Here is a 21328-nt window from a genome sequence, read left to right as displayed (position 1 = left end):
TTAAGACCGGCACGCATCACCCACAGAATAAAGACGATACAAATGGCAATCTTTGGGGAGACATTTGCATACGAACACAAATCCTCATTCCAGTTGCATTCCCCAATCCTCCCTTCTGATGGGTCTTCAGTACATTTCAAAGCCATTCATCTCCGTGCTGCCAGCCATGTAAGCACACATCACTTTGGAATGGTATAAATAGCTGCATAATAATAATACACCCCCAATGGTATCAAATCTGCAGTCAAATAAAAAGAGTTTCCTGTAGTCACTCGGAGAACTTTTATATTCCCTCAGCTAGGCAGGCTGCCTTGTAAATTTCGGAAGTTGCTTAGCAACACCTCCCGTACCGCAGCTGTGATGTCTTTTAACAGGTGTTATCCCAGGTTCCTTGTTTAACCTCTTATCTGCCAAAGTGGGCTGGAAATTATTGCCTAAATTATACCATGCTGGTCTCTGGTAGTCTATAATGCTATGACTATTGAGTATCATTTAGCAAATATAAGAACCTAACGGTACTGGAAAGTGTGCAGACAAGTTGACTGACTCAATGAAGAGGGTGAGGGAGAATTTTAATAGACTTCTGTCTTGAAGAGCCGAGGAACTTTAATTCAAATGGCATTCCTGTGAATCAATGCACTACCCACTCGGTATTCGGAGCATGACCCAAGCCAGTGTCAAGACTGGTTTCTAACCTAGTCTGTGTATTCCACTCAGTCTGTCTGCACAGGGCGAAAGTTTACTTGGCTCGTAATGCGCAATGAAGCTGAAGAGGTCTTGTTTTTGAGCTTCTTTTCCGAGTATAAAAATATGTATGGTAAGTCTAAGACGTTCTTTCTGAAGCTTTGTCCTCAGGGATATCATTTGGACTGGATGGAGAATAAAAGTTGTTTGAGGGCTTCATGGTGCATGTAGGAAATACTACACTCATGTCACTTTTCTATTATTTTCGGCACGATGTGGTGGGTGCAGGCAGCTGTCAACTGCCCGTATTGTACATGAAACCAAAAATTGCCAAAATCTGAAGCTGTTTGGGTCACCCCCCTGCAAAGAGCAAGATATCTTGTTGGCCTTATTGTAGTGGCTTCAAAAGGTTAATTTCATAGGGACATGTCAGAAGATGACTTTGATGTGGATATAAGAGCGGGAACGTCATTGATTCACAAATCTATGGGTATTTTTGGAGTGTGGTAGGGAACTGGAGTACCCTGATGAAACCCACACAAGCACTGGAGAACATACAAACTCCATGAACATATTCTCCTTGGTGGGATCTTAACCCAGCGCCCCAGTTCTGCAAGGCAACAATGTTAATCAATGGGTGTTGAGCCACGGTGCTGCTCCAAACCATTCAAAAAAAAAGTGGGACAACTCAGATTTTCCAAATCTAAGCTGCCACTGCAACCCTTCAATTTCAGTAGTAAAAAATATTTTTGGGAGCCAAAAAATGTGCACATACAGTAGCTGACACTCATATTTCTTCCGCTTCCCAGGTCATAGAAAGTATATTGCTTCGAATGGGGTTAACTATGACCATGTGAGAAGCTCCTCTCCGGTGAAAGAGAATTTGAAGACTATGCTCCATTGTAAGTCATGGTGGGAAAGGACTAGCGCCATTCTATAAGTGCTTGGCTTTCTTCCTTAGACTTGTAGAAGAAAGCTCAGAATGATGTTTTGTAGGAAAAAAAAATATCTTCAGGTCTCCTGATAATTGGATTTCACATCTTATCAGCTAAGTTCCAATGTGTGATCCCTGGATAGATTTTGTTAGTACTTACAAAGGTTCTGTTAATCGTATCAAGTGTGAAAAAAGTGATTTCAACCCTTGGGTCATGAGAATAAAAAAAAAGGATTACAGTATATTATGGGTAAAATTTATCAACCCTGTTCTCTGGTGTAGAAAAGTTGCAAAAATGCATTTACACTGTCCTCCGCACCTTGCGGTAAGGGGTCTAATTTCCTAAAAGTGGGTGGGCCACAGCGGTCCCTCAAATTTATTTTTTATTTCCGACAGTAAAATTGTATAAATCATAGTGGACATCTGGTCCTCGGGCGGGTCCTGCGTGTCTGTGTTCATAACTTAGTTGCGATCTATTAGATATGAACCCGTCGACACTGAACCTGTCAGGTCCGCGGGACTGACGGATTCAGTTTAAAACGAGTGATACAGCTGTTCTGTATTGACAATAAAGAACAGCTGTATCTCCAAAAGTAAAATGACTTTTTAATAAGGACTGAATACAAAGTTACACTAAACACACTGACTAATCTGTTTTTTTATTTCTTTTTTTAAATGCCCTCAAAGGTTTACATACTTTTTTTAAATAACTTTACAGACTAAAAACACCATTAAAGTAATATGAAACCTTCTTCACGCTTTGGCAAGGATTTCTAATTTACTTCTTGCCCAGTGGTGTTTGCCGATATCCATACCTAATCTCTGTTATCTTAGGTATAATAAAATGTACATAAAGATAGCCATGGAAGCTGTGAGAGCAAATATCACAATAGGAACCCAAATGGCCAATGGCTACTAGTTCTACTGATATAACAAGACAACACCCCCCAACACTTACAATGAATAAATATTCACACCCATGCATTGAGTCTTCATGTATGACAGGCCTGCCATCTTACGTCTATGGCCAGCTTTATTTGTATATTGTAGAGGTGCCCATACACATTACATGAACATCGGCCGAACCCACCGATTTTGAGTCTTCGGACTCTCCCACAATAGCTGTCGGCCAAATGAGCAGTCAGCCGACAGCCATCTAAGGTATATGGCTACCTTAGGCTTATTCTCACCTCACTAATAGCTAGATACTGTCATCATAATTCCAGATAATATTGTTTAGAATTTGATAGAGCTGGAAGACACGGAAAGTTGCAATATTCAGGACACTCAATGTTTTAACCATATAATAGAGTTTCTTCGAGAAGCTTCGCCTTGTTATCGCAACCAACTCATAATATTCTGCTCGTCTTTGCAGGAAACACAAGTGCCAATTTTGATATAGTTCACCTTATTCAAACATCAAAATTGTCCCAAGACACTAGAGAAATCTTCAGGCAAAATGCTCAGAACTTAGATGAAATGCAATTGTGCCACTCCGACTTGTGGAAGGCAAAATGTGAGTTTCAAATACTCACAGTCGTTTTTTCGTTAAAGGTATAGAAGCTTAGGATTGACATGTCCGTAAGACAGACATCAATGTCTACCATGATCATGTTTGTGCTACTATGGTATATCTTGGCAGATGTTTGATGCTATGACCATGAAGATGGCCAAATGGATAATTGACCAAGTCAAGTCTAACCTCTACATGAAACACAAGAGACCCGCCCAAAGCAGACTTGACCTTGTGTTGAAGACAAAACATGGTCTATTCTGGGGTAAAGTGAGAAGAGAGTAGAGCGTATAATAATTGAAGATGAAGCTCTCGCCAGGATTTCATCTAACCATGTTGAGCAACCAGACCACGAGTGTAGAACACATTGGTAAGGAATCATTGAGGTGGTAACAGGCGATACGGGGTGGGGGAAAAGGATGATGGCCTGTCTTTCTTGAGCCTAAAAACACTTTATCTTATTTAGGACACATTATGACAAGCCTCAACTCATTGGAAAAGTCAATTATACTTGAAAAAATGTGGAGGAAAAAAGGAGGACCAGTGAGAAGATGAAAGGATACATCACAGAAATCACAACCGCACCATTGAGAAGAACTGAAGACAAGGTATTCTGGCGTAACACTCTCCATAAGCTTGTCATGAGTTGATATCCACTTGACCACACTTAGAGGAACACTTCGGGAAAAACTAATAGACTGTTAGGCGTGATGTCTCTGAGGGGGCAGAACATGACACAGGGACTCAAACTATTCAAAAGTGCCATGCACTGCCCCCTCCGCCCCTGAGTTTCGCTCTGAGTGCCCCTTTAAAGGAAACCTTCTAACACCCTTCAACATCTGTTCTGCTTCTGTTATTATTTCATTTCATGGAACTTTTCCAACAGCATTGTTCTTTTTTTCCACTGAACAGAATTTGTTTTGCCGCACCAAAAATTGGTAACCCCTTCAGTACATTCAACCTGAGTCATACCCACTTGCAAGGCTAGATCATGTAGACCATGCACTGTACCTTGTTGTCTTAAGCTTCTGCTAGAAAACTACCCAATTGTAAAGTCAAGATAGAAATATTTAAGGTAGAAGACACAAGGAGTAACAATATATATATTTTACACGGAGAGTATTGGTTTTATTAGGGTTTTAATTTCAAAGTAATATCAAGAATACAACAAGAAAACTACATCTCGCATATGCTGGGAGTTGTAGTCTCGCAATAGATAGAGAGCTACAGGTAAGAGACCGCTGGTGTGGTGTGGTGCATGTAGAGATATTGGTTGAAGTTTGCAAATATAACTCTGACATTCGACAACTTTGCCGATGAATTCTGTATTTAAAGGGACTTGCTGATTATTTAAAGGGGGATGACAAATCCCTTTTTGTTAGAAGGATCCCTAGATTTTGGATTGCTAAGTATCTCTCTGTTGGGACCCATCTGTAATCTGCTAGGGATCCTAGTAGCAAGTGTACAATTCTTCTGCAGCGCCACCACAGGGGAAATGAAGCATTGCATGCTGCCCACCAATCTGATCAATAAACCATTCATGTAATGTCAGGTCCTCCAGAGTATGCCATCCCCTTGGTAGACATTTTCTGCCCTTACTAATAATATTAGGGTCATGGGCACCACTTAAATTACAATTCCTTAATAGAGTATCTGGAAATGACAAAGCCTTTATTATTTTTTCTATATTCCTGATTTCCACTGCTCAACTTTACCCTTATATTATGCTATTTGCTGCCAAATTACCCTGTTGGAGAAATTATGGACCCACAATTTCTTGCACATAAGCAAATAGCAGGTATATACCTAACATAAGAGGCTTGGGTGGTTTATTGAAATATACTATAGTGATTGCCACACAAAAGGGTCATATTAAAGTGGCATAATGGGCACAGGATAAAAAGTGGAAACTGCAGCATATTATGTTAATATCGCACCACAAGCTGAAGCAAATGAATAAACTTTGTGCTCTTAACACTTTGATTACAGATTATGCAGACAATGTAATCTAAAAGTATGCCGTCTGATAAATGCAATGAGGGGGAATTATGTAAATTTCAACACATTAGATTGATTTGCTTGAAATAAAACCAGTTACACTCGATGTTTTCAGAAAGAGGCACAATTATTATGATTGAGAAACAGCAATGTTAATGAAGTGTGGTACTGTTAATCAATTCCTCCCTCCGTGGTAATAGCGCAGGCTTGTGCCTTATCTCAAAGCACTTACAGCTGAGTTTCCCTTCTCTCCAGCATCATAACCAGAATGTCAAGGAAATGTTTTCCTTCCCATTAAATCACTTGCTTGCTTATTGGACTCGAGGATTCTTAAATCCAAATCCAAGTTCTTACACTAAGACTACATTGACACGAGCGTGACAGATTTAGGCACGTAAAAAACGTGCGGAAATCTGTCCGTGTGCGTGAGTGAGTATAATGTTAGGAAGAAGCGAAGGACAAGACACAGAGCTCCAAATCCCCTACATAGATTTAGATTAGAAAGATAACATTCTGACTACCTGAAGCCCCCACTAGAGGGAGCCTAGGAGCATATTGCATACTGATTTACAATTGAGTTTAAGGTATAACAGTATGCAGTAAGCTCAGCTCCCTCTAGTGGCGGCTGAAGGTGGTCAGATTTACCTCTGTGTTTATGTGAAAGATTTAGAGCTCTTTATCCAAAAAATGGGGATCCAACCGCTATAAAGATATGTTAAGAAGTTTTGAACCTTTTTAGATTAAAGAAAAACAAAATTATACTTCAGGGTGGACATTTACTTTAAGGTACAGAGTTTTTCAATGGCTTATACGGCATCAATAAGGGTCACAGAAGAGCCTTTAACACTATTGCTGTTTAAGCTGTCGGAGCGCTATGATGAACGTTTAGTTACCCTTTAATATTATTATTATTACAGTAATAGGGGACCTTACTTATACTGTCTATGTTTAGCAAATAGCTGACAGAGCAGAAAAAAGACAGAAAATAACACACACACACACACACACACACACACACACACACACACACACACACACACACACACAAAGGGCCAGTTCAAGGTGTATGTAGACCCTTGGGTAGCAGTCACAAAGACCCCCTCTCAAGCCCATATTTGACATGACAAGAACAGCGCTCGCTACCAGGGCCACCCAAGCCCAGTGGACCTTTACATCTGCCAGTTTGCCTCGTGCTGACGCCAACCATGCACAAATTTTTGGATGGGGTCAATGTGGCAAATTTAATAAAACTGTAAAACATTTAGAGAGACTAAACTTAGACCAGGCAGTCGGAAGACGCGCCACATTTTTCAGAGTTGTGCACGCTATATGATAAATTTGGTGCATCTTATTAGACATGGTAGGCACTTACTTATCCTTATACTCTTGTTTCACTTATTTGCACCAAATTTTGGCACTTTTAAGCCACACCCCTTCTAGCTTAGCCACACCCCAGTGTCTAGTGGATTGCAAGCATTTGTAAAAATTGATGCGACATTAGCAAAAATGTTGGCTCGTTTTACGACACGGTCAATGGGCAATCACATTATCTGCCCCAATGTATTAGATCAGGTAGAACTTGTACGAGGATTTCTATTGACTGGAAGCAAATTCTATCACACACAGTCCTTCCATTCTCTCATAGCAAAGAGAATATCATATGCTCAGGGGTGTAACTATAGGGGGTGCAGAGGCAGCGGTCACAACCGTTCCCTGATGTCTGAGGAGCCAAAAGGAAGATTAGGGGTGCAGTGCTATTACAGATTTTGTATTCTGCAGTCTGTTGCATTAAAGTTTATGTTGTGTTAGCTTGCGTCATGTATATTATATTTATGGAGGCCGGTAAGGGGCCCATAGCCATTACTGCTCAGGGGCCACATCTCTGGTTTATAATTTTTTAATATAGTTTTCAACCCCACTGCAGAAGCTGGCTGAACGCAATCCTCCTGAGCTGTACTTAGGCCAAGCTACTGACAAATTAATACTTTAGGGTCTTTGTGGGTTATTTAAAAAATATCTATTATAGTTAATACATTGGCATGTGATCAATATTGTGATGCACATCATACAGATCCTTGTGGTCCTGGTGGTTTTCCATTACTTGCTGTATATTTTTGTATTATTAATTTGCTTCCCTATAGATATAATGTTCCACAGGCATCAAATGCTAAAGTGGTTTCAAGACAGAAATGGAAACATATTGGTAACATGTCCATGAGGTACTAATGGATGACTCAAATTTAATAATGTTCATTAATCCATTATCCCTCGGAATTACTGGCAGGAATCAAGGCTAAAATAGTAGAAAAATATTAAAGACATATTACTTTATGTCAGTCTTTCGAATAGAGACCTAGGATAGCATAGTCTACTCAGGGAATTTGCATTTCTAAGCTTTTGTATCTGATACATGGTCTAGAAATAGATAGATGATAGATAGATAGATAGATAGATAGATAGATAGATAGATAGATAGATAGATAGATAGATAGATAGATAGATAGATAGATAGACAGACAGACAGACAGACAGACAGACAGACAGATAGATAGATAGATATGAGATAGATAGATAGATAGATAGATAGATAGATAGATAGATAGATAGATAGATAGATAGATAGATAGATAGATAGATAGATAGATGATAGATAGATAGATAGATAGATAGATAGATAGATAGATAGATAGACAGACAGACAGACAGACAGACAGACAGACAGACAGACAGACAGACAGATAGATAGATAGATAGATAGATAGATAGATAGATAGATAGATAGATAGATATGAGATAGATAGATAGATAGATAGATAGATAGATAGATAGATAGATAGATAGATAGATAGATAGATAGATAGATAGATAGATAGATAGATAGATAGATAGATAGATAGATAGATGATAGATAGATAGATGATAGATAGATAGATGATAGATAGATAGATAGATAGATAGATAGATAGATAGATAGATAGATAGATAGATAGATAGATAGATAGATAGATAGATAGATAGATAGATAGATAGATAGATAGACAGACAGACAGACAGACAGACAGACAGACAGACAGACAGATAGATAGATAGATAGATAGATAGATAGATAGATAGATAGATAGATAGATAGATAGATAGATAGATAGATAGATAGATAGATATGAGATAGATAGATAGATAGATAGATAGATAGATAGATAGATAGATAGATAGATAGATAGATAGATAGATAGATAGATAGATAGATAGATAGATAGATAGATAGATAGATAGATATGAGATAGATAGATAGATAGATAGATAGATAGATAGATAGATAGATAGATAGATAGATAGATAGATAGATAGATAGATAGATAGATAGATAGATAGATGGATGACTTTGTTTAATGTTTACAAAGCGTTTGGTTCCAGAACTGTTAATAATAACACATGAGGATCTTTTGTTGAATGATAAATCTTTAATGCTCGCTCTCTTCTACCAGGAGATGATTGCAGTCAATATTTAGTGATCCTTCACCTTCTTGCAATAAACATGGCGGTGAAAATAAATGGTGAAGTGATTCTGGATTGAACGCTTTTGCTTGTTTCACATCCTTTCTATGTGTCAAACTCTGGGGACTTGAATCCTTTCTGCTCAGTTTTAGAGCATGTAAATCTAAGGGGAGCAGGGCAGGAATAGAGCCTCGTACACAAACATTTTACCAGCAGTTTTCTTATTTTAAAGTATCGAAAAATAAAATATGCCACTTTCCATGTTTCTGTGTCACTTTCAAGCTGTGATGAACTCTGTAGAAAGGCCAAATCAATCATAGAAAATGAGAAAAAAAAGTAGTAAAACTCCTCGCTCACCCCTGTACTGTATTTATAGCACATTATTTATATGGCGCCAACATATTATGCAGCGCTGTATACAAATTTTGCTTTTACCACTACTAATGTACACATTTTCCCTATATTTGCTATAGGGCCAATGGTGAGGGAAGCGGTTTGACACCTATCCCTATCCCTATGGGCAATGTCATGCTATACAAGGATGTTCCTCTACATAGACACAGTGGTACTAACAAAAAAAAGTGGGGGTGTTGGTCTAAGCTTCAAACTGCCTTTTTGTATTAGAAGTGATGGCAATAAAGAAACCTGACAAGCAGCGGTCCCTACTGTGCAAGGATGCAAGGGGTGCAAACCAAAAACAAGACAGAGGCCTCATTCTGATTTTTGCTTTGGGGCATTTAGTCCATTTTGTAGACTCCTCGGTAATTTTCCTTTCTCTCTAATGCACTATGCACAATGCTAAAGCCAGTTTCATAAGGAGATTTTAAGCAGGGGTGTGCCACGAGGAGGACAAGCCCCCCTCCCTCCTCTGCATGTAAGTAAATCAAACATATTTAGTTAATGCCTTACGTTTCCCTGCTTTAGTCTCTGTCCCCAGGGGGTTAATTTCTCTATCTCTAATATGCTTTTATACACTAGGCCTAATTACATAGGAAGACATTTAATCTAAGCAGGGGCGTACCCTGAGGAAGACCAGCTCCCCCTCCCCTGTATGTAAAAATTAAGTAAGTAAATCAAACTATCTAGCCAAAACCATATATTGCCTGCATTAGTCCATGTCCCCATGGGGCTACATTTCCTATCTCAATTGCCCTCTTTTATTTAAGCAGGGGTGTGTCATTAGAAATAAGTATAACGTTCCTACCTCTGCATGTAACAAGTAATTAAATCAAAAGTCTTTAGTGAATACTATACATTGCCTGCATTAGTCCATGTCCCCATTCAGCTAATTTTCCTTTCTCTATTGCTCTCTTTTATCTAAGCAGGGGTGTGTCATTTGAAATAAGTACAAAGTCCCTACCTCTGCATGTAACAAGTAATTGAAGAAAAACGACTTAGTCGATACCATATATTGCCTGTATTAGTCCATGTCCCCATTGGGCTAATTTTATTATCTATATCACTCTCTTTTATCTAAGCAGGGGCGTGTCATTAGAAATAAGTACAAAGTCCCTACCTCTGCATCTAACGAGTAATTAAAGAAAAACTACTTAGTCGATATCATATATTGCCTGTATTAGTCCATGTCCCCATGTGACTCATTTTCTTAACTCTATCACTTTCTTTTATCTAAGCATGGGCGTGTCATTAGAAATAAGTATAACGTTCCTACCTCTGCATGTAACAAGTAATTAAAGCAAAAGTCTTTAGTGAATACTATACATTGCCTGCATTAGTCCATGTCCCCATGTGACTCATTTTCTTATCTCTATCATGCTCTTTTATCTAAGCAGGGGCGTGTCATTAGAAATAAGTACAAAGTCCCTACCTCTGCGTGTTTCAAGTAATTAAAGCAAAACTCCTTAGTGAATACCATACATTGCCCAAAATACATCAAACAGTTAACTTAAGACAAAACCTAAAAACCTGAAATTGAAATGCGTTAGCTGGTGGCAGGGGCTACAATGACTTCTACATGAAGTCACCTAAGACCTCAGGACTGATGAGACCACACACAGTATTCAGTCTTCCTGTCTGAATTTATATATATGCACATATTTCTCCCGCAGCAGAGAGTGCAATCAAGTGGCCACAAACTAAGAGGAAGATTTTTGCTCTGCACTTTTTAAATTCAATTTGAAAAGGGTTTCTATAAAAATCTGCGAAACGCGGCAGACGGAGGATTCTCTCAAAGAAAAGTGTCACAGGGAATCTAGAGCCACCATTTGACGAGGCGCAGGATGAGGACTGTGTCTGTGGATAAGATAACAGTCTCAGCTCTACCTTTCATTCAATGGCTCTTGGTAATTTAGAGAGAAAGAAGATGACAGCGGAATTAGACTCCCAGACTCATCTCTGTGCAGACCACCTTACTCGAGGACAGTCTTCATGCTCACCCAACCATGACCTCTCCTAAAATTGTTTAGTCTAAGAGAACCATCTGCAGAGTTTATTTTAGACAGAAAGTTTATAGAACATGGGCTGAGAAGGTGGTCGTCCACAGACTATATAAACTTCATTGTGTATGTTACTTCTGGCCTGGCTTCCACTCTCTTTATCCAAGACAGTTTTGAAGGGTTCAAACCCTTGTTGAAAAAAATAATAATCTGGTTTTGCCCCTACTGGCCATACTTTCTTACCCCTTTCTTGTCTCTCATAACCTCTATGGGGGATTTGAACAGCCCTTACCAATCTAGAGTATTTTCTATACCTTCCCCATTTTTAAATATTATGAATTTTACAGATCCTTAGCTACACCACTATTTCCAAAAAGTGTTGTTATTGCCAGAATCAACCAAAAATATTAGTATGTTCTTGGTAAACATCTCGCCTCATCCATAGATAGATAGATAGATAGATAGATAGACAGACAGACAGACAGACAGACAGACAGACAGACAGACAGACAGATAGATAGATAGATAGATAGATAGATAGATAGATAGATAGATAGATAGATAGATAGATAGATAGATAGATAGATAGATAGATAGATAGATAGATAGATAGATAGATAGATAGATATGAGAGAGAGATAGATAGATAGATAGATAGATAGATAGATAGATAGATAGATAGATAGATAGATAGATAGATAGATAGATAGATAGATAGATAGATAGATAGATAGATAGATAGATAGATAGATAGATAGATAGATATGAGAGAGAGAGAGATAGATAGATAGATAGATAGATAGATAGATAGATAGATAGATAGATAGATAGATAGATAGATAGATAGATAGATAGATAGATAGATAGATAGATAGATAGACAGACAGACAGACAGACAGACAGATAGACAGATAGACAGACAGACAGATAGATAGATATGAGAGAGAGATAGATAGATAGATAGATAGATAGATAGATAGATAGATAGATAGATAGATAGATAGATAGATAGATAGAACCAATCCAAAAATATTGGAATTTTCTTGGTGAGCGTCTCTGCTCTATTTTTATCGTTCACATTTTAAAATTCACAAATCTAAAAACTCTTACTCATGACCTTACATTTTTATCCTCCAATAATTCAACATGCGCTTAGCTGAAAGTAGATTGTGTTGGGACTACAACTCTCATTGTGGACTCATTTACTAATAAGTTTTGTCTTTTCATTAAAATTGGCTGCAATTTTGCTAAATTTGACTGTTTGTGGAAAGCAGAGTTTTGTGAGAAGTAGATATACAAGAAATCCAATGGAAACTCTGGGATCCAGGGTTCGAATCTGACCAAGGACAACATATGCATGAAATTTGCATGTACCTCCCCTTGATTGTGTCGGTTTTCTGTCACATTCCAACAAAACTCAACTCTGCTACATCTCCCTACAGAAGAAGTTGAGCTTCATTTAAACTGTTTTTGTTTTGCACTGTGATAAGATTATTCCGATTTTCCATGTTGTGCCAAATAACAAACTCAGCTCTACTACATCAGTGTGTAATAATCGAAGAAAATAGGACGTTTTATTCTATGCCTGTTTAAAAGATATCTTGCAGTGAAGATGTACAGGATGATAGGAGTGCAGCTAGTAATGTGATGTATGTGACAATCTGTTCCACATCTTTAGTACAGAGTATGGCCTTGCGGACCCCTGGATAATGGGTAATTACTGCATCCGCCACCTTGCGTGACCTTCATCTACACCTCAAAAGAGAGGTGGCAATGCCCGTTCCATGTCACATCTCAGCAGCAAAACACTCGGCAGCTGTGTTACGAGAGTCATTATTCCTGCAAACTCATTTCTTCATTTTGATTCAAAAATTATCTGATATTACAGAAATTCCTTGCAGGTTGATGAGTGTGACAAGTATTTAAAATACAGGCAGCAGCAGCGGTCACGTGACAGGAGAGAACCAATAGGATTTAGGTGTCTATGCGGAGTCCTTAAGTTATTTCTAGTCTACTGGGAAAGCTGGGTGACAACTAATATGACCCTATAATAGCTGTTATATTAATTGTCACTCAACTTTCCCAGAGTCCTGAATGGCAAATCAGTTATAAAGTGATACGCTGACCTGGGATGTTTATTTTTGTAACTAGGCAAATTTGTGGCTCAGGAGTCTGGGAAAGATGGGTGACAACAAATATGACCCCATTACAGATGTGAAAGAAATTGTTACTCATCTTTCCTAGAGTCCTGAATGACAAATCCGCCCAGTTATAAAGTGATACGCCGACCTGGGATGTTTATTTTTGTAACTAGGCAAATTTGTGGCTCAGGAGTCTGGGAAAGATGGGTGACAACAAATATGACCCCATTACAGATGTGAAAGAAATTGTTACTCATCTTTCCTAGAGTCCTGAATGACAAATCCGCCCAGTTATGAAGTAACATGCAGATGGGAGGGGGGTGTTTATTTGTGTAACTAGGCAAATTTGTTGTGCAGGAGTCTGGGAAAGCTGGGTGACAATTCACATATGTGATTATTTAGCTATGACAATGATTTTAATTTAAGCAATTTCCTTATAGGTTTGGTGAAACTACATTATAAAATAACACCACTAGACTAAATCTCAAGATTGTCCTTAAAGGAACACACCGAGACAAGACTGATACACTGTGTGTTGCGCCTGGAGTGTTCCTTTAAACGGAAGCTGTCATAGAGACAGACCCCTTTATATTAGGACACCAGTTCCTCATAATAACACAATGTATATTCTTTAGTTTGACATAGGACTGCTGGTAAATATCAATGCTCAAACAATGCAGCCTCAGAAAAGTTAAATGACAAATTTAGCTCTGCTACATCCAGAAAGTTGTCAACCCTTTCTATCAATCATCAACATTTCCAGAAATGAAAGGCAACTAATGCCTGTACAGAACTTGTATTATAAAAATAATGACTCCCAGAGTAGATCAAATGCTGCTACACTTCATATCCCCAGCAGTTAAGACTTCATTGTGCGTCAAAGCAGCGAGAAGAGTTTTTGATTACATTATGCCCTCTAGGTGTCAGGGCAATGAAATTGGGGAGGTTAACAGACAGTTTACAGCCGTATAAGTTACAGTGAGACTGTCACTATGTTTAAGAAGTACAGGCCTGGAGGATTCTTTTAATGGAAGATCTGACACAACCAATGAAATGTTTCCCTTCATTAGTGCAAAGAAAGTGCCTCCGAGTTCTCATTAAAAAGTTCTGCGTTCTGGAAAATTTTAGGTTTTCAAAGAGAATTGGTGACAATTCTAAATGCTCAAGGCCTTGGCCGAAAGAACATCATGGTACATTGACTGTGTCTAGTGACCACGGGCTGCAGGATGTGAAGATTGACGTTACCAACCCCAACTGACCCTCAATCAGACACGGATGTAGTAGAGCTGAGTTTGTCATACAGCACAACTCAATGTAACATCACAATAGTAATTGTGTATTTCCATAGGACTGCAGGCAAATCTTTTGCATCATCTAAACTCAGAGATGCCTCTACATTTACTGTGTGTTACTGGTGATGTCTCTGCTGTAATTCTTTAACCCCTTAAGAACCAGGCAAAAAAAAAAAATTCTTTGCATTCCTGCCATCAGAATTTTTCTGAATATTTCTTTTTTTTTTTATCAATGTAGCTGTATGAGAATTAGTTTTTTGCGTGTAATTTTATGGTGCATATACGTTAGCGTTTAATTGAAATAAATATTTGGCAAAGATACAAAAAAAATTTGACTGCAGTTTTTATCTCTTTTTTTTACGACATACACTGATCATAAATGATGAAATACATTTATTGTACAGGTTGTTACGTGACAATAACAAATATATATTTTTTTTATGTTTTGGGACTTATATTTCTCTTTATTGTAAAAAAAAAATGCCTAATTGTGGTTTTTTTACCGATTTTGTTTTTACATTACTTTTTTAAAATTTATTTTACTTTTTTTTAGTCCTATAAGGATTTTTTTTTCATTTGAGCAATTTTTTTAAATTATAATATATTGGCACATATTGTATCTATATGCCACTACATTAGGGGAGATACAGACGGACGTTGCGTTTTTGCGCGCGCAAACACCTCTGCGTTTTGCGCGCGCAAAAACCATTTGACAGCTGCGTGTGTCATCCGTGTCTGATGCGCGGCTGCGTGATTTTCGCGCAGCCGGCATCATAGAGATGAGGCTAGTCGACGCCGGTCACTGTCCAAGGTGCTGAAAGAGCTAACTCTTTCAGCACCCTCGACAGTGAATGCCCAACACAATATCGAAAAACCTGTTGAAAAAAAAGAAAAAGTTCGTACTTACCGAGAACTTCCCGGCCGTTGCCTTGGTGACGCGTCCTTGGTGACGCGTCCTTGGTGACGCTCCTCTCGACATCGGGCCCCACCTCCCTGGATGACGCGCAAGTGCATGTGACCGCTGCAGCCTGTGCTTGGCCTGTGATTGGCTGCAGCTGTCACTTGGACTGAATTGGCATCCCGGGAGGTCGGACTGGAGGAAGAAGCCGGGAGTTATCGGTAAGTCAGAACTTCGTTTTTTTTTCTACAGGTTCATGTATATTGGGATCGGAAGTCACTGTCCATGGTGCTGAAACAGTTTAACTCTTTCAGCACCATGGACAGTGACTATCTCCTGACGTCGCGCACCGATAATTTTTTTGCCGGGTTCGGCCAAAACGAGTTCGGCCGAACCCGGTGAAGTTCGGTTCGCTTGTCCGGCTTCGCTCATCGCAAAGACACTCCGTTTGGATGTTCGGAAACAGAAAAGCACGTGGTCATCCTTTTGACAGCTGGTGCGCTGTTTCAGTCGGTTTGCACGGAAGTGCTTCCGTGCAACCTGCGTGGTTTTCACGCACCCATTGACCTCAATGTGTGCGTGATGCGCGAAATACGCAGAGTTATTGAACCTGTCGCGCTTTTTGCGCAGCAGACAAACGCTGCGCAAAAAGCACGGACTGTCTGTACTGCCCCATAGACTTGTATTGGTCCATGCGTGCCGCGTGAAAACCACGCGGCCCGCACGGACCGAATACACGCTCTTGTGAATCCCCCCTTAGTCTGTGTACTGATAGTACCCAGACAGTTGTTAGCTCATACACTAGTAAGCGCTAACAACAGGGGAATATGGTCAGCCAGTCCTGGGGTCCTTTAATGGATCGTGAGCTGTCTGCCGAAACTAGATATGGGCTTCCATCGTGTCACAGGGATTCCCTAGGATGTAATCAAGGGTCCCTCCCTTAGTCTCTCCCTTTGAATGCCACAATCAGCGTTGATCGTGGCTGTAGATGTGTGCACGGTCCGTGATGACGGCATGGACGGGCAACGGAGTGTCATCCGCGGGCCGTGCACACACAAGATGTTCATTCATTTCAATGAGCCCGGACCGTGTAACGACATGTCTTATTTTTTTTGCCGGAAATCCGGGCTCGTGTGCATTGGCCCATGTGTTTTATACTATCCACAATTGCGGTTTCGCTTTTGCGGATAGCATATGGGCGCAAAACTATGGTCGTGTGCATGACGCCTAAGACAGCAGAGATTTGAGGTTCCTCTGACCTACGCCGGTAAAAAAGGGCCCTGACTTTGTATTACAGCCTCTGCCCCTCTCCTGATGGCATGGGCACACTTGCTGTGGCTGCACGATCAGCAGGATGAGTATATTCATCCTCATGCAGTAACTGCCTGCTGCTCAGTACCAACGTACTTGTCCTGCGTCGTCACGCAGTTTAACGGATTGTTTCATAAAGACAACTCCTTTCTAATTGAAGCCACCATGCGATCGACGCGGTTTCGGATTCTCATACCCCTGCAAACAGCCGACTTTGCCTGAAGAAGTTCCCATCAGCTATATCCCTCCCTGCAGTGGCCACTACAGGTGAAATGTAGTATTACATACCAGCTATGTCCGCCAATATAATACATAGAAAGCTCAAATTAATCAGAATGAGAGCCGCTATTTGTCAGCTGCTTTTCAATCTGGCTCATAGAAGAGGGTCCCAAGCAGGGGACCCCTTTATTACATTTATATGCCCTAATAGGGCGTATTAACAGGAATACATTTTGTGAGACAACACCTTTAAAATAGCGCCATCGATTTTCTTGAAGTCCTATGGAAAATCACAATGACACATATTCCCATGTGCTGTACCAATTTGCATAATCAGCTCTGCTACACCTGCCGCAAAAGTATCACACAAAATGTGACTGATATAAAGTATAGTGGTAAATAAAGTGGGATAACATCGGAAATAAACAGCTGATCTGCCTGAGAGAGTGGCTACGTTTTATTATCCGCAGTCATTTTAATTGCTAATTTTATTTGGGTCCCCAATCTAAACACACAACTATTAATAAAAACTTGCTAAATGGGGCTTCTGGTAATAGAAGAAAACAAAGGATCTCTTCTCCGTATCTCCTGATGGAAGTGTGGGGTAGCTAATTGTAGGTGTTTACGGTGGGGGAGGGGTAGCACCATATATTTTTGTTGTCAGTAGACCCTGAATACATTATTGCATTTAGCTTTATTATTGGATTATTTGCAGCCCGGTATTTGCTGACTTGCTATGTATTGCACATATTCCCTGTAAACACTCACTAAAAGTGATAAATAGGCGTCCAATACGGCGCTATGTATAAACCCCCCCCAGGATTACTTGTAATGGTGGAAATAATTGGATTGTAAAGACTAAGCGCAGAGATTTCTAAAGACGAGTGACATCACTTTTGAATGTGCTTGGCTCTTAATAACCAATAGATATACATTAGTCTAATGTCTACAGGGCCAAACTGTACCTCCGTATATATCTACAATGTCCTACAGGGGCAGTTAAATGGAGGCGTTCTCCATCGGACGCTCTATGACGATTGTAATACCTCCATAATACAGGGCTGTATGGAGGCCTACAGAGGTTTTTTTCGGCTATATTCATATGGCATGTCCCATTGGATGCTGTATTACCAAAGGCTACTGAGCTATAATGCAAAACCTGGATTATAGGGTCCCACAATATTACAATTTATTCATCATAGTGTTTTACTTTTATAGGGCAGAGGGTCTTTTTGGACCTCCTCAGGCTCCACAGCCTGGGTAGGACTGCACCCTCTGCCCCCCCCCCCCTGTAGTTATGCCCCTGTGTATTATGGTGGTATGTTTCTAGTGAAGTAAATCTCAGTAATGCAGTACCATACAGTGACACTATGCGGCAGCACACACGCTCATTCCCGATCATTAACCTGTGTAAACAGGGCAACGATCAGCCGATGAACGTCTGATCTTCTCGCTAATGCGGCCAATAAAATGGCCGCTAGTCGGCAGCACATCTCCCAGTGTAAACTCTGTGCTGCCGACTTTATGGAAATGTACGGGGGCGAACGATCGTAGTAACTCCTCTGGTGGAGCCATAATGAAGGCCTTATTGGTGGTCACCCAAGTTTCCCAAAACGAAGGGCCTGTTCACATCAGTGTTAGGTTTCCGTTGATGAATTCCGTCAGACCTTTTAGTCGGAGGAACCCATCAACGGAAAGGAAAAAGGAAACCATAGCTTCCGTTTGCATTACCATTGATTTCAATGGTAATGCTTCCGTTGCAAATGGTTTCCATTTGTCTCCGTTCCGTAAGATTTCTGTTTTTTTGAACGAATCAATCGCGCAGTCGACTGCTCTATTGATTCCGTCAAAAAAACGGAAACCTTATGGAACGGAGACAAACGGAAGCCATTAGCAGAATCAATGGTAATGCAAACGGAAGCTATGGTTTCCGTTTATCTTTCCGTTGATGGGTTCGTCCGATGGAAAGGTCTGACGGAAACCGAAAGCTGATCTGAAAATGCCCTGAACACAATTTATAACAGCATGATTGAAAAGTAGGCTTATATTGACTGGAAACTGTTTCATTTTAGGTAGAAATTATCTTTAACGGAACACTCCAGGAAAAACTGATACACTGTGTTATGTCTAGGGCAGGGCCTGAGGGGGCGGAGCATGACACACGGATTAAAATAACACCATAAGTCATGCACCGCCCCTTCAGGCACCGCTCTAGAGATAACAAAGTGTGGAGTGATCCTTCAAGTTTCAAATTTATCTAAGCAGTTACAAAACACAGTATGAAATGTGAATATTCTTAAAGGGGATCTCCAATATAGTAATATAAATAAATTCACTCAATCCTTGTATTTTAACCCTTTGTTTTGATAAATGTTTTTCAAGTGAAATTGAGAGATGAAAAGAACATAGAAAGGGGTTGTCCCATTAGGATACCGTCGTTACATGAGGCCACTGTGTCTTAAAATCATGGGGCTCCCAGTGGTTGGACATCCACCATTCATGGTTTTATGGCATGTATTATTTAAATACCCTAAAGTTAGATTGTAGGAAAACCGGTGGTTGACACAAATGGAAAAATAGATGTTACCGCTACAAAAACAAAACCAAAAAAAACACATCGCTATTTTCTATCAAAGTCTAAAATTTCTGTAAAGTATTAGGCTGGGTTCACACACCCTATTTACGGACGTAATTTGGGCGTTTTAACCTTGAATTACATCCGAAAATATGGCACCAAAGCGTCGGCAAACATCTGCCCATTCATTTGAATGGGCTTTACGATGTTCTGTGCCGACGGTCATTTTTTTTACGCGCCGCTGTCAAAAGATGGCGCATAAAAAAGACGCCCGCGTCAAAGAAGTGCCTGTCACTTCTTGAGACGTAATTGGAGCCGTTTTCCATGGACTCCATGGAAAAACAGCTCCAATTACGTCCGTAATGGACGCCGTGAAAAACGCCTGCACATGCCATTACGGCTGAAATTACGGTGCTGTTTTCTCCTTAGGGTATGTTCACATGTACACGTCCAATACGCCTGAAATTACGGAGCTGTTTTTAGGAGAAAACAGCTCCGGAATTTCAGATGTAATGGCATGTGCAGGCGCTTTTCGCTGCGTCCATTACGAAAAAAAATGACCGTCGGCACAGAACATCGTAAAGCCCATTCAAATGAATGGGCAGATGTTTGTCGACGCTTTGGTGCCGTATTTTCGGACGTAATTCGAGGTTAAAACGCGCGAATTACGTCCGTAAATAGGGTGTGTGAACCCAGCCTTAGAAGAAAATCTATAGAGTAGTCAAACCCTAAGCAAAATAATCCCTCCAATCATGAGTGCTAGTTTCTGCCACCACACCTATTCATCCTGGGACAGGAGGCCCCATGTTTGCCCCATCCCCAAAAAAATACTTCCATTCCATGTAGGAAATAGGGACAGTTTAACCCTCAGGTTTGTTTCTATTTCGTTCAAACTATGGTTCGTACCTATGGGTTCATACTATGGTAATACCACCCATAATGAAGAGGCACAGTCCAAGTTGAGTAGAGGTTATCCTTCTCTATGGATCCCACAGCAGTTGAAAAAGCTACTTCTATTGTATGTTCATCCACGCCAAGGATACAATAAGGGTAAGGCCACATGGAGCCGCCCGACATGGTCGCAACGTGGCCAACAACCGCGCCGGCACCATGTAGGAGCTGCTGACAAATACCTCGTTAAGAGGTATTCCGGTGACATGCGCACCGCCGCTCCATTCATTCTCTATGGGAGCGCCGGAGATAGCCAAGTGCAGTGTTCGGCTTTTTCCGGCGCTGCCATAGAGAATGAATAGGAGGTAAGTTGTTGTAATTTGCAAAATCGTGCGGCCATAAAGGGTGTATTAATTCATGGCCGCACGTTTTTGCACATAAAGGGACGGTTTACCCGCCTTCACATGCGGCCACTAACAGGCTGTTTGACAGCCGCACCGAACATGGTGCCGGCGCGGTTGTTAGCCGCGTTGCGACCATGTCAGGGCCGCTCCGTGTGGCCCTACCCTAAAAAAGTGATAGAAAAATTCCATTATCTTTTTGATGTTTTTTTTAAATTTTAGTATTCAGTACCAATTAAACAAAGTCTAATAAAAAACAACAACGTATATATACTTTAAAATCCGAACCTACTGGGTGGTAATGTGAGTCCACACCCGCTCTCATTTCTCCTTCTCTTTCCATTCCGTAGAAAATGAAAGCTTCGATTTGTCCTTTAATAAGCACTTTTCACATCCACCAATCTCCAGCGAAGGCCGTGTGCCCTGGTTGTGCTAAGTGCGTGCCTCGCAGGAATGCATATTCTCCGTCATACTCCAACAGACACCTTTTAAAGCCCCCATCCACATACTTCCTCTGCATTGATTTCTTCCGCTTCATCTCCAAATTCATTACAATACTATTAACAGCTTTGATAAAATC

At 40.3% G+C, this 21328-nt stretch overlaps 1 protein-coding gene and 1 long non-coding RNA gene across 2 annotated transcripts in view; one reads left to right on the top strand and one right to left on the bottom strand.

Moving 5' to 3' along the window:
• Positions 1–21328, bottom strand: part of CDH11 (cadherin 11) — a 115255-nt gene that overhangs the window by 74030 nt on the left and 19897 nt on the right. The window lies entirely within an intron of this gene.
• LOC142660520 (uncharacterized) lies at positions 731–5168 on the top strand. The gene is made up of 3 exons (XR_012850504.1): positions 731–817; positions 3261–3501; positions 3598–5168. It is a non-coding gene; the product is annotated as an uncharacterized LOC142660520 (long non-coding RNA).

Source organism: Rhinoderma darwinii, chromosome 9 (genome assembly GCF_050947455.1).
Source record: "Rhinoderma darwinii isolate aRhiDar2 chromosome 9, aRhiDar2.hap1, whole genome shotgun sequence".
In the NCBI taxonomy this organism is placed as follows: Eukaryota; Metazoa; Chordata; class Amphibia; order Anura; family Rhinodermatidae; genus Rhinoderma; species Rhinoderma darwinii.
Note: the sequence above shows the minus strand (reverse complement) of the source record. Positions and strands in the feature narration are given on the sequence as shown.